The 21,107-nt window shown below is 41.8% G+C and overlaps 1 long non-coding RNA gene and 1 other non-coding gene across 2 annotated transcripts in view; one reads left to right on the forward strand and one right to left on the reverse strand.

Annotated features, from left to right (window-relative positions):
- LOC128583945 (uncharacterized) overlaps positions 1–21,107 on the forward strand; it is a 50,215-nt gene that overhangs the window by 17,365 nt on the left and 11,743 nt on the right. The window contains exons 2-3 of the long non-coding RNA XR_008379595.1: positions 2,166–2,303; positions 7,009–7,105. This is a non-coding gene — a long non-coding RNA (uncharacterized LOC128583945). The remainder of the gene's footprint in view (positions 1–2,165; positions 2,304–7,008; positions 7,106–21,107) is intronic.
- On the reverse strand, positions 5,685–5,821 carry LOC128585240 (small nucleolar RNA SNORA2/SNORA34 family). The gene has a single exon (XR_008379963.1). It is a non-coding gene; the product is annotated as a small nucleolar RNA SNORA2/SNORA34 family (small nucleolar RNA).

Below are 21,107 nucleotides of genomic sequence, written 5' to 3' on the forward strand. Positions count from 1 at the left end.
CGTTTTATCATTTCACTCAGGTACTGATGTTGTTTCCACATCTTGGCCTGTGAACTGTGCTGCTGTAAACACTCGCGTGCCGGTATCTTTAGGACCTTTCTGTCCTTCGTAGCCTGCGGCTTTAGGAATCAGGAAATAACTGCAGGTATATCCCCATATCCTGAACCTGTCAGAAGGTCTAAAAGGGCAGCAGGGCTGTGTCTGGGGCTCTGCTTAGCAGCCATCCTAAGGAAACATGCCCTCTTCTTGGCCACCCATGGGGGCACTTCCACATGGCCACGGTCACCCAAACCATCAGGAAGGGGGGTTCTCCCCATAAAAGGGAGAAGCAGAGCCCTACCCAGGCCTTTCTTTCTCACCACTGCCCACTGCCCCCTGAAGACTCAAGTTCACCAGGTTATACCCTTGTGGGACTCACGTCTTGGAGCTCTATGCTGTTTCAAGTCTATGGTATTATGGAAACTTCTTCAGAATGGGGGTCAAAATCTGCCAGTTTAACTTCTAGCTCTGACACCAGTTAGCGGGGTGAACAGGCCACATCACTTTATAAATTTGAGCTCTGACACCAGTGAGTGGGGTGAACACAGCACATTGCTTTATCAAAATGATTCTGTCTCCAATGCACAACATGAGGGCTTGGTGCACATTCTTGGATAAAACTCACATACCTAGATTCTAACCTGGGAGATTCCAATTCAGTAGATCTAAGGAAAGGCCCAGATGTAAGAGTCTGGGCGGGAACAGCTCTCTCGGGGAGTCTAAGGCTAAGTGTGCCTCGGCCCTCCCGTTTCACAGTTAGTCACAACTAACTAACCCACACCCCATGTCCACCTGTTAACCCTCACCCATGACATCAGCTATAATAGGAGCACTCCTTACACTTAGTTTTGTTGAGGGATTTAGCCTGTAAGAAGCAATCCTGCCAGGTGGGCATCAAATACATATGCTGTGCTGGTAAGAGAAAAGAGCACGTCTACCTCAAACTTCCTCTCTGGGGCCTCAACACCCGGTCAGCCTCGTACTGGGGAACATTGGCAAAGTCATACAAATCACCTGTGGATATTCCATGAACATTCAGATTTGCTAGGAGTGACAAACCTCTCGAGTAGCCATTTCAGTTATGAGCACATCTAGAACAAGGGACTGAGGCAGGAGCCAGCAGTGTGTCATCCTTTCTGGTCCTACAAATGGCATAGGGGGAAACTGCAGTATGTATGAACATCCTTGATAAATATTATTAATGTTATGACTTTTTCATGGTATTATTATTGTTCAATTTTATTAATATGATATTTATAGCAACACTAATAATATGAATAGCTACAATTCTCTGAGCATCTGCTCTGTGCCAAATATCCTCATAAATGCTTCAGAGCATGATTTCATAACGTCACTTTGGAGTAATTCTTAGTGTCCTAATTTCACATACAAGAGAAATAAAGGCTTGACCGTCTGAGGACCTTGCACGCTGTGAGATGGGACCCAGACCAAGGTGCACAGGTACAGGGAGGGTGGCCCAGCTCCATGTTGCCCTGTCCTCCTGTCCCCTGCATCACCTCAGAAGTGGAGGAATTATGGCAGGGCCTGACACCTTTTCTCCTGCAAACACCAAGTGCAGGTTTTGTGTCTTACAATCTCTGTGGTCACGCTCCTGAAGTACGTTTTGGCCAAGACATTGTTTTAGCCACTGGGTAGGCTTATGTGTCAGTTTGCTGGAGTTCAAAAAAAGAAAAATCAAACAAACAAACAAACAAAAAAGTGTCAGAACTCTTCTCTTCCAGATATTTTGAACACGAAAATCCCAAGCCTGCTGCTAACTGAATGAACCCCTATTGGCCAGGTGACCCCAGACACCCCTAAAAACTGAGTTCTCAGCCACAAAGTCCTAGGAGAGATAAAGCTCAGCTGCAACCGCCATTCTGCCTCCCGTCATGAATATTCACGTCTCCTCCTGTAGCCCGTTGACTGAGTCGGTTTGGCTGCCCGACTTGGTGTGAAAGCCTGTTCCTTTTGTCTCTGCCTCTGAGGCTCGTGTGCCTGGCTTCTGGCAGGGGCTTTGCTTTCCAGCCGGTTTACATGGCTGTCCTACAGGCTGCTCTCTTTATGAGGAATGAAGCTCTCCTTTGCCCAAGTATAAACCTTCTTTCTTTTTTTTTTTAATTTAGTTAACAAAATGGAGAGCAGAAAAGGACAAAGGGTAAACCCCAGCTTTCTCCCAACGTGATTGGAGGTGAACACAGGGATGTCTGCACGAGCCCGTTGCTATCTCTGTCTCTCCCTCGACGTCGCTGGGGGAAGCTCAGGTAAGCTCCCCAGGATCCAAGATCTCCTGCTTTTAGGACAAAGATCTTAGAGACTCTAATTTTCTCCACTTCTTCCCTTCATTTCTCACCAGGTTGCTTCCTCTGCTCCAGACCAGGCGGGCCTGTCTTTGTAGGCCCTGGGCTTGCGAGGGACCTAGTTGGACTCAGATGGTCCATTACACTGTAAGGGTGCTCCTGTTTTGGCACCTGGGGAGGATGCTCTCATAGCAACAAGTGCTGTTATAAAAACCTTAGTTCTGAGGAAGGAAATGGTCCCCGATCCACTGATCCACGACCCCTGGAGATTCTAGTGAGTAACATGCTAAAAAACCATAACAAATTCTTGTAAATGTTTGAAATCCAACCTGAAATGATTTAAAGCTTACTGGGTACAATAAAATCTTAGGTCTCTAGTTTGCACATTCAATTCAAACAGAGAGTCCAGCAGACCTTCCAAAACGTGAAGATGGCACTGTAATCATCTGTTAATAGTCTCTCTAATGACTTAAAGTTAAGGGATTGCCCCCCAAAAACAATGCATGAGAAATATTTATAGTTGACTCTTTCCTTCTTTCTTCTCTTTCCTTCCATCTCTGCCCCTAAAAAATTGTTTATTGCTTCCTGAGAAGGAAGACAGAGAAAGGGGTCCCTGGGGAGGGAGGAAGGCCTGGTCTTCTGAGTAAGGAAGCCGTGTGGCTGTGGAGACATCACGGGAACCCGTGATTAGCACTCAGCAGCTCCCGGGAGAAAAGGGAAAAGGATGTGGGCAGGAGGTAAACTGGGTTATCAACGGCCAACAGAAATGGACAGTAATCGATGGCCAATTCATAAGGACAATGACGCTTGGAGATGCAGAGAGACCAGTGAAAGAGTCACAGTGACTTCAGACTGAGAAGACAACGCTGAGACCTCCCCATCCCGGTGTGGGTCTCCCTCTCTTCTCACAGTGAGAGGGACCCACCTGCAACTCCTTTTGGAAGTGCTCTCCACGCTGTTTTTTTTGTTTTTTTTTACATTTCTCTCTCTCTCTCTTTTTTTTTTTTTTTATTAAATCATAGCTGTGTACATTAATGCAATGGTGGGGTACTATGTGCTGGTTTTATATACAATTTGAAATATTTTCATCAAACGGGTTAACATAGCCTTCACGGCATTTTCTTAGTTTTTGTGTTAAGACATTTGCATTCTACATTTAGTAAATTTCACATGTACCCTTGTAAGATGCATCACAGATGTAGTTCAAATGAAATGTCCCTTTGCTACACTAATGCCTGCGTGGTGACTCTCGCTGCCCGTGCTGCTCCAGTTTTACTGTTGGTTTCTACCCACTTCTGGTTTGATTCATGCAGTGATTTGATTGAACTTTCTCATTCTGCCCTGTAATAAAACCTAATACAGCCGGTTCTTCCCCTTCCCTGCTTTGCCGCTTGGCTATTCTAGGAGGGTCGGATCTTCCACTCACCTTGTGTCTGCCCTCAACTGTGCTCCTGAACATGAACTGGGGACAGTGATGAGCTCTGTCCCTCATGACCAGCATGGATGCCAGGTGGCTACTTAAGACCCCCTCCCAGGGAAGACAGTATAGATGATAACTCTGGTGTAATTTCATAAAATTTTAAGTAATTTAAAATATGAAAGTCATATTATGTTAAATAAGATAATCATAAAACATTTGAGTTATTTAGAAGTTAAAATACTAAAACCATAATTATTAAACGTTAAGTTTATGTACTTTAACGTATATACTTTTATTTGATACAGAAAACTAAAGATATTTAGCTGTACTAATATAAATTAGGAACTGACTATAGCTCAAAGTTAACTTTAACTTCCTAAATTTTTCATCAAAAATAAGAGCTATTGGTTGGATATGGTGGCTCACACCTGTAATCCTAGTACTCTGGGAGGCCAAGGCAAGTGGATTGACTGAGCTGAGGAGTTTGAGAACAGCCTGAGCAAGAGCAAGACCCCATCTCTAAAAATAGCTGAGAGTTGTGGCGGCCGCCTGTAGTCCCAGCTACTGGGGAGGCTGAGGCAAGACAATAGCTTGAGCCCTAGAGTTTGAGGTTGCTGTGAGCTGTGACACCACTGTATCAAGAGCATCAAAGTGAGACTCTGCCTCTAAAAAAAAAAAATAAAAGAGCTACTAAGAATTGACATTATAGTTAATATATATGATCAAAGATACTAGATGTAAGAGAAACAAATTTTATACAAAAAATATGAAAAAAGTGCAATTTTTTTCCATACAAAAGCTTTACTTTTTTGCTTTTTAAAAGTTAAATTATTATTTTGGCCAAATAAAGATTAGATCATATAGGCTTTAACTAATCTATAGTCAGGTTTTGTAACAAATGTGTTGTTTTAAACCTTTAATATTTGACAAACTTTCTAAAATCAAAATTTCTAAATTGTCTTTTTAACCTCAAACAAGCTATCTAAATAAGGACCACTGAAAAACTAAGAGAAACATATTTGACTTATATAAAAACTATCTAGGGAATGTCATCAATGTAAAATGGTGTTTAACTTTTGGGGGTTCTATGTATATAAGCATGTTATTAATCTGTGTTCTTAAGTATGAACATTCCTATGTTAGCAAGAGTAATTATGGTCATTACGGTAAATTGTTAAATGCCACAGAAATATCCAAATTTTCTTTGTCAATTGTCTCTTTATCCACGGCCAAGACTTTTTGTTATTCATAATTATTATTTCACTTTAATTCTTCTTGTAAAGCAGTTTTCTGATGACTTTAGAGATCATATGATTTAGAATGAATCCTGAATTCTTCCTAGCTACAAGTCTCCAAATAATGTTTTCAAATTCTTCTTCCATTTTTTGACTTGGACCCAGTGAAATTGACACTACCTTTTCTGTGAGGTATTCCAAGCACGTCTGATAACATGCAACCCACAAGATAAACTGCTCCAAATTGAGCATTTGTTTTTCTATGTGGAAGCTATTTCCACTGTAACTGAAGATGCTTCTGGTCTCACATCCAGACACCTCTGCTGGATCATGCCCTCCAGACTCTAACAACCTGGCTCACTTCAGTAAAAAAACTACTGCATTCACGGGACAGCTACCCCAACCTGAAATAAAATAAGAACTGATTACATGGGACTGAACTAATGTTTTTTGATTATTTTCCTAAAACTTTGCTAATTACTATTTTTTTTTTTGGTTAGAATTTCATTCATTGTGTTCTGAAGTATGAATATGATTTATCAATGCTCATTTATAGCAGCAAAATAAGACAGCAAAAGTAAAATAATTCTGGGCAGGTGTGCTTTCTCATACTTGGCTATCCCTGCCTCTGAAACTCAGGAATCATTAGCTGTAGCATTCCTGAGGCTCTTCCAATGACAGAGAGCTGTGGGTGGTTTCTTCCACGGGAAACAGCCATTCTCTGCTGAGATTCCAGAACAGCCAACAGACCATAGGAAGACAGTCCTTTAGGCCTCTGTTTGAAACCAACAGCTACAGTATAACTGCTGGTCTTCAGTCAGGGCCATTCTCATTACTTTTTTCTTTTCTAGAAGTCAAGGAAACATATTCTTTTTTCTTCCTTTGAACTATTTAGTTTACAATAAATTGGCAAAGTATAATTTGTAAATAATTTAAAATATTTATTTTTCTGTCTACTTAATTTTTGCAAAATTTGAAAACTATTCATAAGTATTGTTATTTTATGGCAATATAATTACTTGTATAAATTCAATAAGAATCCATGTTTCTGGCTTGACGCCTGTAACTCAAGCGGCTAGGGTGCCAGCCTCATACACCAGAGCTGGTGGGTTCGAATCTAGCCCAGACCTGCCAAACAACAATGACAACTTCAAGCAAAAAAATACCTGGGTGTTGTGGTGGGCACCTGTAGTCCCAGATACTTGGGAGGCCAAGGCAGGAGGATGGTTTGAGCCCAAGAGTGTGAGGTTGCTGTGAGCTGTGACGCTACAGCACTCTACACAGGGTGACAGCTTGAGACCATGTCTCAAAGAAAGAAAGAAAGGAAAAAGAGAATCCATGGTTCTTTTACTAGTAGGACCTTAGAGATACTACTTATTTTACCAAGGCTTTTACTTGGATGCTGTAGTTTCAAATATGCCAAGACTGCTGTGAGGAATTAGGTTGACTTTATAAGGCCAATTATAGTCCTCTGGGAAAAAGGACTGACCTGAGATCCATCTATAGCATCTCCCACTCTGATAAGTAAAGGATACCACTTTCTAACAGGTCCAGCAATGTCCAGTCAATTTAGAACTTCAAAAAGGAGGTATTTACCCAATTCTTTTAGCTATCTACCAGCAGTTAAATCCTTGGCTTGGCTCAAGAGACCTTTAAGTAACCTGAAATTCCTTACAAAAAATGGGGCGTGGGAGTGTCCAAAGAAGCCAAGTAAAAAAAAAAAAGACTGTTTTTTCCTATTTGGCAGAGTGTCTTGTGGGACTAATGCTGCAGGGGTTATATTTTGTCAAATACTGTGGACATCATCTGAGTAAAAACAAAGGATTCTGAGGGTTTACCTCTAAAACTTTTAACTGTATTCATTCAGCATCACCATGTGGAGCTAAAAACTGACTTTTTCTAGAAAACTTTGTAATAAAATTAGTAGTAAATTCGTACTCATTAACATTATCTGAAATGCTTGCTGGAGGCGCATCTCTTTCTCTCTTCTTCCCCATGTCTATTTTTTATTTAGGTTCTGCGTGTGATGCCCTAAGTCCATCAGGCACCTGCAGTCCTTAGGGGCCCATTTAGGGAAACTGAAGAAATTGCTTTCTACTTTGAATAGCAAGGTAAGCCCTTTGTAGAGCTTTGATTGGTCTTCCAAAGTTAACTCATCAGTTTGCTCAGATTTGGATTGATAAAATCTCAAAAAATGAAAAAAAAAAATCTATTTGAGAGTCAATACTACCCTTAACAGCATTTTATTTTGCTAGATAATACCATAACAACTATTTTACAGCATGGTGCTTATATAGTAACAATATATTGTAATCTTAAAAAATACCAAGGAAAAAAAAGACTCTGGTCAATGGTCATTCTTCTGCACTTTACGTAAATAATCAAACCAAGTATAATGAGACTAAAATTTATTTCACAAATATAGTGGTTCTACAATGATTTGTGTGTAATGGAAATGGGAAACTGGAGAAAAAAATGCTCAAAAAAAGCCCTTATCATTAAATCTCAGCCTTGTCCTTTTATTTTTAGTTTTTTTTAATTATTTGTACAAAGTTTGAACTAAATCCTGGGTTATTTTTAGATATTGAAAAAAATAATAAGAAGGAAAAGGTTATAATTTTTTTCATGACATTTTCTTCATGTGACGCCCTAATGAAATAAATTCCTTTTTCCATTCTGATTCCCAAATTCTTTAATTGTCAAATTATTAATGTTATTTACCTCTCATTTTATTTCCAAGAAAACAAGAGTCATGAAATCCTAAAGACTAGAGATGATTCAGCCAAGCCTGCAAATGTTCCTCATCTAGAATCCCACTGGCCTGGTTTGTTCCACAGCAATGTTGCCCTGACTCCAGGCAGATCCGCCTCCCCCTCTCAGGCCCAGGACCATTGCAGGACAGGAGGCGAGTGGGATTGTAAGGCGCAGTTTGAGGGGTAGAATGGACTTAACAAAATGCTTACTAATGTTAACTATAGTCTCACTACTGATCTATCAAGCCTACCAGGTCTTATTTCTGTCTTCTGACTGTGCATTTGTGCACCTGAATCAAAACTAACTGCTATAAAGAAGTGATACATGTTCAATGGGTTGGGTATCCCCATTACCCTAAACCGATCATATGAATGCATAAAATTATCATATGTATCCCCAAAATGTGTATATCTATACGTGTCAGTAAAAACATAAAAGAAATAAAACTTCTACAGCAAAAAACAAAACAAACAAACAAACAAAAAACAACACTGTTAGAGAAAGTATGGCCACCTTAGTTGCCCCAACTGTTTGTCTTGCTAGAAATACATTACTGCTTTTCTTATTCAAGTTTTAGAAGAGACTCCACATTAAAGGCCACGTTGGCTGGGTGCTCTAACCATGCCCAGGTACTCACAGCCCTCCTCTGAGGCCAGGCACCACCGTCCCCCTGTACAGGGAAGGTCTGTTCTCTGTCAAGGCCACACGCTGAGGAACACACCTGATGTGGGAAGCCCAGATGGTTTTATCTCAAAGCACAGGTGTGTCCCCTTCACCAGGTGATTCCTGCGAGGTCATCTTCAAAGTGTGAAGGATTCTGCTCCACCAGCCCGGGCAGGAAGAGGGGGGGGGGTGTTGTGGTTGGCTCCGCCTCCCATCCTGTGCACTTTCACACTGGGAACCCAGTGGCTCAGGGTCAGGAGCACCAGGACACAAACTATTCTGGCCTTGGCTGCCACCAAGAAGCCAAACTATTTTTGCTGCATCCACCCCAAGGTGCGGTTTTCATGTTATGGCTTTTGTGCAACCACTTCACCTGAAGCTCTCTGCCCAGCTCTGCTTCACCTGAAGCTCTCTGCCCAGCTCTGAAGCTCTCTGCCCAGCTCTGCTTCACCTGAAGCTCTCTGCCCAGCTCTGCGGGAGGAACGTATCCTCATGCCCTGGCCGTACCTAGCAGCCTTAAGAGACTGAAGCCTGTGAAAATTGAATGAGAGGTTAAAGACCACACAGCAGGCGAACAGGAAAACTGGGACTCACACCCTGGGAGACTCACATGGGAGCCTCGGACCCTAAGGCCAGTGCTGTTGTGACATTATTATGCCTTTTACTATGAGAGCTACTGTGGGTTCATTTTGCTTTTGTTAGTAGGGAATGAAATATTTAAATTTGAATCGACTTTGGCCCTACGACTATCAGGCTCATTCCTCGTCACAGGTCCAGGCTCCTTGTCCTGAGGTGGGGTGGCTTTGTGTGGAGGATGGACCCGCAGGTTCACCTTACACTGTCACCTGAAGACCCAGCTGAGTGGTGTAAGGCACATTTTAAATGATGCCATAGCCATACTTAAGATAAAAATATATTTCCTTGTGCCAGAGAAGAAGGAGAAACTTTAAGATGGATCATTTAGCAAGGATTGAAACCTTAGTGCTACAGAGGTCAGAGATTTACCACCCAGGCTGAGAACCAAACATCTGTTCTGGTGCTTATGGAGCCTGGCAGGCTATGTGCAGAGGCTAGAGGCCATGTGCAGAGGCAGAGGCTGTGTGCAAAGAGCAGTGTCCGTGTGCAGTGGGTGGAGGCTGTGTGCAGAGCGCGGAGGCTGTGTGCAAGGGCAGAAGCCATGTGCAGTGGGCAGAGGCAGGGTGCAGGGGCAGAAGCTGTGAGCAGCAGGCAGAGGCCAAGTGTAGCCAGCAGAGGCCGTGTGCAGTGGGCATGAGAGCAGAGGGGCTTTATACAGCCAGTGCATGGGACAAAGTCATCACATCTCTGTAGAAACTGACAAGGCTGAGGTGTCCACACTAAAGAGTGCAGCACGAAGGCTTATGCAGGGCTGGAGTCTCACAGAACAATCAGGACTCCAGATGTGGCTGGTGTGTGGGAACCCCAGATTCACACTGCCAGTGCCATTTAGAAAATCTGAGCAGGAATTCTGTGTGAAAGACGATTTAGAACTGCAATTCCATCAGCCCAATTAAAATGTAAAATTGTCCCAGTGAAGATGCCTGTACAAGTCAGGGCATTTCTGGGACTCTAGGGAAGGACAATTCCTAAGGGAGGGGAGTCACAGCATCTGTGGAAACTAGTCACCAGGAAGGAAACAGAAAATGATCAAAATGGGCCTTAGATCATCCAAAAAACATTATACAGGGAAAAAGAATCTGGCACTAATTTCAACAGTAGGATTTAAGAAGTAATAACAAAATAACAAAATAGTCACTGATAGAAAGCAATTGGGTTAGTCTAGAATGTCCTCTGTCTCTGTGAGCTTGTCCCTTGGCCACCAGGTCCCTGGGGACTGTATCTCAGCTGACCTTGGATCTGAGCGCCCCAACTTGGTCTTGGGCAGGTGCACAGCACACGTGCGCCAGCTGCACAGAGGGGTCATCAGCGTGAGTGTCCAAGGCCAGCTGCTGCATTCAGAGTCTTCAGGTGGGAACTGTGGCCATTGCCAGATCTCTCCTGTTCTAACCTGGCATTGCCGACATCAGCTTAGTGTGTGAGGGGACATCGTGCATTGAGAGGTGGCCAGTGGGAGGGACACAGTGGCTGGTTCCTCGTGCCCATGCAGTGGACTAGAAACAGCCCAGCGTGCGCGGTGGATTTTATCGCCATGGGTTTATTGTGTTCACTCGTCCTATGCTAATAAGGATCTTTGAAAAATGACTGGTCTGGTACTGATCTATAGGACTTACGGTGGATAGTAATTAAATATGGTTAATGGCCGGGTTACACTGACACATTAAAGGCCGACAGCCTGCGATTTATGAAGACAGCTCTGCTGTCTGCTTTATATCTGATGATTTCTCTGGTTTCCGGTTAGGCTGCCGACTCTCGGAACAGAATGAATTCCAGGACGCCACCAGCATCGCTGCAGTTGCCAGGCCCCCCACATCATGTTAGCGGGCTTTGTTGTCCTTACTGTGTCCCCTAATGTCCTCCGGGTGCCTGAGGTGGATTTATCAAGTAAGGCCTATGTCAACATCTTGCTGTACAGTGAAGGAATGGAGTATAAAGGAAAAAACATAATATGATATCGGGGATGATTCTTGCAGGAGACGTAAGATGGTTTGATGACAAGAATTGAGATGAAGCGCTGAGATCTCACGGTCCTAAACTTAGTTGATTACTGGAGATACTAGACATCCTGTCCTAAAGCAGAGGAGAGCAGCAGTCCAGTGTGCCAGGGGCCAGCAAGCAGAGCTGTCCTCCACTTCCCTGACCTTACCTAAGGTGAGATGCTCAAAGGGAGACAGAGAGCACCTGAGAAGCCAAAACACAAACCAGATGCTGCAAATCACTCCCGTATGACAAGACAAGATGCCCCCCACCTGGCCCCAAGTCCCCACACAGCGCTGGCCAGCTGCACTCGCTGTCACTGTATCCTGCAGACTGCTGCAGCTGTCAGAGTTGAAGGAGAGAAAAGATCCCTTTGCCAGTCCTGCCCTTGGCCTTTACCAAGAATCCGGGAACTAAATACATAACAGAAACATTGCTAACAATGAAATTGTCAGTGCAACAAATTCCTGAGATACTGTCGTATTTTACCTTCTTTTGTGGCCAAGGGTGTGTGCTCCCTGGCTGCTGGTGATTGCTAAAGGTTTTATGTCACAGGGACGGATGCAGAAGTGCTCAGGCAATGGGAATTGATCCAAACTTCTATTTTTTTTTTTTTTTTTAATTTCAGGTTAACGTGAGGGCACAAACAACTAGGTTACAACGTTTGCATTTGCAGGTAGAATCCCTCTTGTAGCTGTGTCCTGAACCCAAGGGCTGTGCCATATACCCCCACACTGTACCCATCCGGCGGGAGCACGCCAGTCCCCTCCCTCTCCCTTTTCCCCTTTCCCTTATTCTTCCTCCTCCAACTCGAATTAAAATGAGTTTTTCTCTTATGTGAGTGTGTATAAGATCATCAACTAGGTTCATATTAGTATTGAATTCATTGGATACTTTCTTTTCCATTCTTGTGATACTTTACTAAGAAGAATGTGTTCCAACTCCATCTAGATTAACACAAAAGATATAAAGTCTCCGTCTTTTTTATGACTGAATAGTGTTCCATGGTGCACATACACCACAGCTCGTTAATCCATTCCTGGGTTGATGGGCATTTAGGTTGTTTCCCCATCTTGGTGATTGTAAATTGAGCTGTGTTAAATAATCTAGTGCAGATGTCCTTAGGATAAAATGATGTGTTTTCTTCTGGGTAGATCCTTAGTAATGGGATTATGGGATCAAGTGGGAGGTCTAATTTGAGTTCTTTGAGAATTCTCCATTCGCAACAAGTAAAGCAAATAGACAGCCTCCATAATGGGAAAAGATATTTGCATGTTACAAATCTGATAAAGGGTTGATAACTAGACTCTGTAGAGAACTCAAATTCATCAACAAAAAAGAGCAAATAATCCCTGGCCAAGAGACCTGAACAGAACCTTCTCTGAGGAAGACAGACAAATGGCTAAAAAACATGTGGAGAAACATTCATCAGCACTAATCATCAGAGAAATGCAAATAAAGCCACCCCGAGATGTCATCTAACCCCAATAAGATCAGGCCACATGACGAAATCTCAAAGTTGCAGAAACTGGCAGATGTGGAGAGAAGGGAACACTTTTACACTTTTGGTGGGACTGGAAAGTCATACAGCCTCTTTCGAAAGAAGTATAGAGAATCCCTGAAGTGCTATTTTATTTATTTATTTATTTTTTTGAGACAGAGTGTCACTATGTCATCCTCAGTAGAGTGCCATGGTGTCACAGCTCACAGCAACCTCAAACTCTTGGGGTTGAGCAATTCTCTTGCCTCAGCCTCCCAAGTAGCTGGGACTACAGGCTCCTGCCACAATACCCAGCTATTTTTGCGTTGCAGTTGTCATTGTTGTTTAGCTGGCTCGGGTCGGGTTTGAACCCACCAGCCTTGGTGCATGTGGCTGGCACCGTAACTACCGTGCTGCAGGTGCCAAGCCCAAACTGCTATTTTTGAAAGCCTGGGTTTGTGAGTACAATCACACTGGATGCTGTCAGATGGGGAGGCAGTGGTGAGGTCAAGGTTCTTATGGGGAGAGGTAAGAGCAGCAGATGATGGATACAGAGGATGTTCTCAGGGCCGGAGGTGTCTGGATGGCTTGTTCTCATGGGTCCTATCCAGTGATTCTCAGGGACAAGCAGCCCAGTCACACACAGAGGTCATGAAAAATTTGAGGACATTGGAAACTCAATGGCCTAGAGGATAGTGATGCCCAAACTCAAAAGGACAGAGTGGGAACATTCGGAGCTGAAGAACAGAGAACTCTTCCTGAGACGTTTGGACTATACAGAAATTTCCATGATTTTGTTCACGGCCAGGAGGAATAACATAATGGAGATTTGCAGTCAGCAGCTTGAAAGGAAATTAAGAGCAGATTGTATTCAACTGGAAGAGATAATGGCAGGTCACAGTTCTGCTGAATTCTAACATTCTTTAAAATTTACCAATGAGATGAATTTCCTTGAAGAGGGATGGCTGTGAAAGGTGGTTCTGAGGCCCTTCTCTACATGTGCATTCCACCCTGAGTGGAACAGCACACAGAGTCTGTGTCACGAGACGCTTGGGGACAAAGCACCATGTCTCACCTGAGCACATGTTCTAAAATTGGTGCAGCTGGTAAACCAATTAACTGTCTTTACGGAAATGATCAGTTCACCCAAATCCAGGGTCTTTTCTAAAGCTGAGAGGCCTGAGCTAAGGATAGAGAGTGGAACCATAACCAGGACATCTGATTGGGTAGCTGAATCACTGAATCAAGGGTTGGTGTCTGAGGCCATTAAGTGCCAGTTGCTGGTGAGGCAGAGATCTCCACCTCTGTGGTGTTCGTGATGATGTAACTCAAACACAAGTTAAATAATTTAACACGGGTTGGCACACGCTGATGTTCAGCAGATGGTCAAGTCATCTATCTAAACACCCATGGGAAGAGGTGTTGTTTCTGCCTTGTCCCAAGAGGCTGTGGCCAGGGCGATGTGAAATCAGGAGGCCTGGCCACAGCAAAGGTAGGGCTAACTTCAGCCACACGCTCTGCAAACTAAATTTAAACTTGTCATAAATACTGCCAACCAGTGGCTACAGGAAGGGAGAGAAATTGATAGGAGAATTGGACTTGGTTTTCCTTGCTTTGACAGGCAGGGACCCATTGTGCTTGTGAGGAGCTCTGTGAATGTTTAGAGAAACAGTCATGGGCATCCTTCAACAGGTCCCTGAGAACCGGTTACTACAGGAAGGTGACCTGTTGCTGGAAGCTTAGGGCAGAAATCAACCTGCTTGGTTGTGTTGGTCCAGGGCTCACCCACGAGGGTGACCAGGGAGCACGTGGAGGCCGAGGTGAATACAGGTACCCTCTTTGCCCACACTAGGTGGAAAAGTGTTTCAGAGACAAGCCCTAAGAACTTTAGAAATCAGAATGTTTCCCCCCCCACACACAATGTACTGGGGTGCTGGCAGTGGGTGTGGGGGGAGGTAGTAATGGGGAATTTCATGGCACACTGGACCGAACATGAACATTCCTAAGTACCCATCCAGTAGCTTGGGAATTCTTGGTGATGCCAGGGAAGTAGAAATATGTGAGAGACACGAGGGGGAGCCCCTTGGGGTCTGTAGGAGGCTGGGTCTGTCCTCCAAGCCCCAAGGCCCAGGATGTGGTTGACAAGGAGGTCAGCCACAGCCACTGAGTTGGGGTGAGAACAGGTCTGTGTGGCAGCAGGTCCCCATCCAACCTTGGTCACCTCCATCGTGACAGTCTGCCTGTGGGGCCTGCGGGTTGCAGGGGTGGAAATGTCAATGGCGTTCCACTTTGTCCAGATGTCACAGGTGGAGAAGATGGGAGGGAAGGGTCACATGAGCTGCCCCTTTGGACATCACATGTGTGAAAATTGCACACCTCAGCTCTGCTCACATCCTATGGGCCTGCGTGTGATCACGCAACTGCAGACAGCCAAGGAGGGCTGGGCAGTGTGGCCTTGCTGTGGTGCTCACATGCTCAGCCGGAGTGAGGGCTCCTGCTGCTCCGTGTGGGAGAGATGAGGGAGGGGCCGAGGCCGGGAATCACCAGTAACTTATACCAGGTGTCCGCAGTCCAGAAGGGGACCGAGTTAAAACAAAAACTGAACAAATGAAAGCACAGAAAACCTACCAAGAGCAATGCATTATGTGAGTGGAACTTCAAATAATATCTTCGCTAATTTTTATGTTAGCTGCCAAATAACAAACTCAGTACCATGTTCAGATTACCTTCTTCTTTAAAACTTTCCTTACTAGAATCAATAATAGCTCCTGGCATTTTGTTTAGAAAAAAATATTTTTTAAAGTATGGAAAATCAAGTGGAAATAATTATCACACCATCACGAGGTAAGTACCACTTTTATGTCAGTTGTTTATTTTACCTCTATTTCTGTGGACACACGTGTGCGTACACACACCCGTAAGTGTTTATAATAGTACATACGGATGCACTCTGTATATCTTACAACTGGATCTTTTCTCATTTAAAAACTTTACTCTTGGTTACATACTAAAAGTGCTTTCTTTCTTTTTTTTTTTTTTACATATACATGTGTTGATTAGGTTTCCCTTTTTTTGCCTTCACAAAATTAAAAAAAGCTTACATTTTAATAACAATAACAATGTTTAAAATAAGGACTAGAAACAAAAACCTTGTAAAGAATGAATGAACATAACTACATTCAGAAAAGGAATCAGACAATTGCTACATTGAAATATTAAGCAATAATAATAATAATAATGCAAAGAAAGTACATTCACATTGTCAAATAAGAGAATGTCTATGTGAAGCTCAGGAGGTGAGGGTGTGCCAATCATAACTCAGTCTTGGGGGATCTAAGGAAGCCACACACAAACCCTTTTTCCTCTTCTTCCTTCTGTCCTCCTAAGACAAAGACATGTAGGATCTGGCTAGCCTGAGAAGTTCCTGCCAAAAGATGCTAACTTCCCAAGCAAGCTGTGGAATGTGACCCCTATGGTCTCATATAAAAGAGGTCCCTAATTGCCCCCCAACACAGATGCCATCTTCTTACTGTCTAGGTGGGTCATCTCCCCTTTCAATAAGCCTGTCCTCAACATCTCCTCTGCCTTGTCTCTAGGCACCATTGTTTACACCTTTCACTCAGTATCTCTTAACATGGTATAGAACACCAGAGGTCATCTGCTGGAGGCCTTGTAAAAGTTTGGAGGGTTATCCGATATATACCTTCTGCAAACCTAAAGCTTTGACTCTGAAGTTCAGTATGGAGTCATCAGTTAACATCTTCTTATTATTTTTTTAAGTCTCAAAAAGTGGACAACTAATATTTCTAAATAAAAGTAACAGATAATTTTGAAAAACAGATCATGCCAAATCTTATAGACAATAGAAAAAGAAGAAATGCTTTAAAATTATTCTACTTGATCTGTGTACACCTGATATTAAAATTGAAGAAAATATATTATTATAAAGGGGAAATTATAAACATATGTCACTTATAAACGAGGATGCAATATCCTAAGTGACATATTAACAAGTTGAATTAAAAATTAATGTTTAAATAATGTACTTTGGTCAAAATTAAATCCAATTTATGTGAGAATTAGTCACTATTCAATTCACAGGGATCAATGCCTCAGTCATTTCTGATTGAGGTTACTACAGATTTTACTTTTCTATTCCCCGTTAGTCTGGCCAAAGGTTTATCTATTTTATTTATTTTTTCAAAAAACCAACTCCTTGTTTCATTAATTTTCTGAATGATTCTTTTGTTTTCAATTTCATTAATCTCTGATTTAATTTTGGATATTTCTTTTCTTCTGCTGGGTTTAGGCTTAGATTGTTCCTCTTTTTCCAATTGCCTCAGATGGCTTGTGAGTTTGTTGATGTGCTCTCTTTCTGTTTTTCGAAAGTAGGCTTCTAAAGAGGTAAATTTTCCTCTCAGGACTGCTTTTCATGCATCCCATAGGTTTTGGTAACTTGTGTTTTCATTGTTATTATATTCAAGGAAGTTAATGATTTCCTTTTTTATTTCTTTCCACACCCAACTGTCATTCAGCATAAGGTTGTTTAACTTCCATGCCTTTGTGTGAGGTTGAGCATTTTTGTTGGAGTTGAGTTCCACTTTTAGTGCCTTGTGGTCTGAGAAGATGCAAGGTAGAATTTCAATTCTTTGATTCTGTTGAGGTTTGTTTTGTGTCCTGGGATACGATCAATTTTGGAGAAAGTTCCATGGGATGATGAGAAGAATGTATATTCTTTATCTTTGGGATGGAGTGTTCTATATGCGTCTATCAAGCACAATTGTTCTAGGGTCTCATTTAAATCTCTAACATCTTTGTTTAATTTCTGTTTAGAGGATCTGTCCAGCTCTGAGAGAGGGGTGTTAAAGTCTCCTGTTATTATGGTGTTATAGGATATCATATTGCTCAAACTAAGCAAGGTCTGTTTCAAGAATCTGGGCACATTTAAATTGGGTGCATAAATATTTAGAATTGAAATGTCTTCTTGTTGTATTTTTCCCTTGACCAATATGAAATGACCATCATTGTCTTTTTTGACTTTAGTTGCTTTAAATCCACATGTATCTGAAAACAAGATTGCAACCTCTTTTCTTCTGAATTCCATTTGCCTGAAAAATTGACTTCCAACCTTTAACTTTGAGTTTTAATTTGTCTTTTGATGTGAGGTGTGTTTCCTGTAGACAGCAAATAGATGGCTTGTGTTTTTTAATCCAATCAGCTAATCTATGCCTCTTCAGTGGGGGATTCAAGCCATTGTCATTTATTGAGATAATTGATAAGTGTAGTAGTTATCTATTCAGATTATTTTGTGAAAGTCCATTGTTTAGTTTTGTTTTTTGCATCATCATGGAAACAAGGTTCTGTCCTTTAATTTTTGGGTGTTTACTTTGTTGAAGGTCCATTTTGATGGTCAGTGTGTAGAATAGGTTTAAATATTTCCTGTAAAACTGGTCTTGTTGTGGCAAATTTCCTCAATATTTGCATATCAATAAAAGATTTGATTTCTCCATCAATTTTGAAACTTAGCTTAGTGGCATATAGAATTCTGGGCTGGAAGTTGTTCTGTTTAAGTAGATTAAAGACAGGTGACCATTTTCTTCTATCTTGAAAAGTTTCATTAGAGAGGTCCGCGGTCACCCTGATGGATTTTCCCCTGTGGGTCAGTTGGCGCTTACTCCTGGCAGCTCGCAAAATCTTTACTTTTGTCTTGATTTTAGGTAGATTCATCACAATGTGCCTTGGAGAAGCTCTATTTGAATCGAGGCAACCAAGGAACCGATATCCCTCTGAAAGGAGTATATCGGAATCTTTGGTGATGTTTGGGAAATTTTCATTTATAATATTCTCTAGAATGGCTTCCATTCCTCTGGGGCATTCCTCTTCCCCTTCTGGGATACCTATAATTCATATGTTTGAACGCTTCGTAGAGTCCCATAATTCTGTCAGTGAACATTCTGTTTTCTCTCTCTTCTTTTTTTTTTTTTTTGGGGGGGGTATCCAAACTTTTCTTTTTATTTTCCTGAGGCACAATGGAAGAATAAGAATTGTCTTGGGCCACATAGTAAATACACAAACACCAAGACATGATTGCAAGAGGGACGTCACCCAACAATTGCAATCAGTGCAACCTGGCTTATTGTACCCTCAATGAATCCCCAACAACAAAAAAAAAAAAAAAAAAAGAAAAGCTGATGAACATATGTGAAGTTCCATGCATGCTTTTCCTGACATCAATGTTATCTGACACCACAGGTAACCAAAATAGGTCCTTGAGAAATCAGCCTGTGGGCCCATGGGCTGCAGATTGGACACCCCAAATACCAAACTCACTGTTTAGGACTGTATTTTACTAAATTTTGTCAAAGTGCTCACCAAAATAATGTGTACTCCTTTGCATTTCCATTTGCAACAGAAACATTCCCTTTTATCCACATGTTCAGTAAGATATTATGCTGACATCTCAACAAGTATGAAATGATGTAGCCTTGTTTACGTTGTAATTTTTCCAATTATTTGTGAAGCCAAGCACATTGTACGTATCTGTACTATGAATTCCTTTTCTGTGAACTGAGTGTGCTAATCCTTTGTCAATATTTTATTTTTTTATTTTTTTTATTGTTGGGGATTCATTGAGGGTACAATAAGCCAGCTACACCGATTCCAATTGTTAGGCAAAGTCCCTCCTGCAATCATGTCTTGCCCCAATAAAGTGTGACACACACTAAGGCCCCACCCTCCTCTCTCCATCCCTCTTTCTGCTTCCCCCCCCCATAACCTTAATTGTCATTAATTGTCCTCATATCAAAATTGAGTACATAGGATTCATGCTTCTCCATTTTTGTGATGCTTTACTAAGAATAATGTCTTCCACTTCCATCCAGGTTAATACGAAGGATGTAAAGTCTCCATTTTTTTAATGGCTGAATAGTATTCCATGGTATACATATACCACAGCTTGTTAATCCATTCCTGGGTTGGTGGGCATTTAGGCTGTTTCCACATTTTGGCAATGGTAAATTGAGCTGCAATAAACAGTCTAGTATAAGTGTCCTTATGATAAAAGGATTTTTTTCCGTCTGGGTAGATGCCCAGTAATGGGATGGCAGGATCGAATGGGGAAGGTCTAGGTTGAGTGCTTTGAGGTTTCTCCATACTTCCTTCCAGAAAGGTTGTACTAGTTTGCAGTCCCACCAGCAGTGTAAAAGTGTTCCCTTCTCTCCACATCCACACCAGCATCTGCAGTTTTGAGATTTTGTGATGTGGGCCATTCTCACTGGGGTTAGATGATATCTCAGGGTTGTTTTGATTTGCATTTCTCTAATATATAGAGATGATGAACATTTTTTTCATGTGTTTGTTAGACATTCGTCTGTCGTCTTTAGAGAAAGTTCTATTCATGTCTCTGGCCCATTGATATAAGGGATTGTTGGCTTTTTTCATGTGGATTAATTTGAGTTCTCTATAGATCCTAGTTATCAAGCTTTTGTCTGATTGAAAATATGCAAATATCCTTTCCCATTGTGTAGGTTGTCTCTTTGCTTTGGTTATTGTCTCCTTAGCTGTACAGAAGCTTTTCAGTTTAATGAAGTCCCATTTGTTTATTTTTGTTGTTGTTGCAATTGCCATGGCAGTCTTCTTCATGAAGTCTTACCCCAGGCCAATATCTTCCAGTGTTTTTCCTATGCTTTCTTTGAGGATTTTTATTGTTTCATGCCTTAAATTTAAGTCCTTTATCCATCTTGAATCAATTTTTGTGAGTGGGGAAAGGTGTGGGTCCAGTTTCAGTCTTTTACATGTAGACATCCAGTTCTCCCAACACCATTTATTGAATAGGGAGTCTTTCCCCCAAGGTAAGTTCTTGTTTGGTTTATCAAAGATTAGGTGGTTGTAAGATGTTAGTTTCATTTCTTGGTGTTCAATTAGATTCCAAGTGTCTATGTCTCTGTTTTTGTGCCAGTACCATGCTATCTTGACCACTATGGCTTTGTAGTACAGACTAAAATCTGGTATGCTGATGCCCCCAGCTTTATTTTTGTTACTAAGAACTGCCTTAGCTATACGGGGTTTTTTCCGGTTCCATACAAAACGCAGAATCATTTTTTCCAAATCTTGAAAGTACGATGTAGGTACTTTGATAGGAATGGCATTGAATAGGTAGATTGCTTTGGGAAGTATAGATATTTTAACAATGTTGATTCTTCCCATCCATGAGCATGGTATGTTCTTCCATTTGTTAATATCCTCTGCTATTTCCTTTCTGAGGATTTCATAGTTTTCTTTATAGAGGTCCTTCACCTCCTTCGTTAGGTATATTCCTAGGTATTTCATTTTCTTTGAAACTATGGTGAAGGGAGTTGTGTCCTTAATTAGCTTCTCATCTTGACTGTTATTGGTGTATACAAAGGCTACTGACTTGTGGACATTGATTTTATATCCTGAAACATTACTGTATTTTTTGATGACTTCTAGGAGTCTTGTGGTTGAGTCTTTGGGGTTCTCTAAGTATAAGATCATGTCGTCAGCAAAGAGGGAGAGTTTGATCTCCTCTGCTCCCATTTGGATTCCCTTTATTTCCTTGTCTTGCCTAATTGTATTGGCTAGAA

This window comes from Nycticebus coucang, chromosome 4, assembly GCF_027406575.1.
Source record: "Nycticebus coucang isolate mNycCou1 chromosome 4, mNycCou1.pri, whole genome shotgun sequence".
Lineage (NCBI taxonomy): Eukaryota > Metazoa > Chordata > Mammalia > Primates > Lorisidae > Nycticebus > Nycticebus coucang.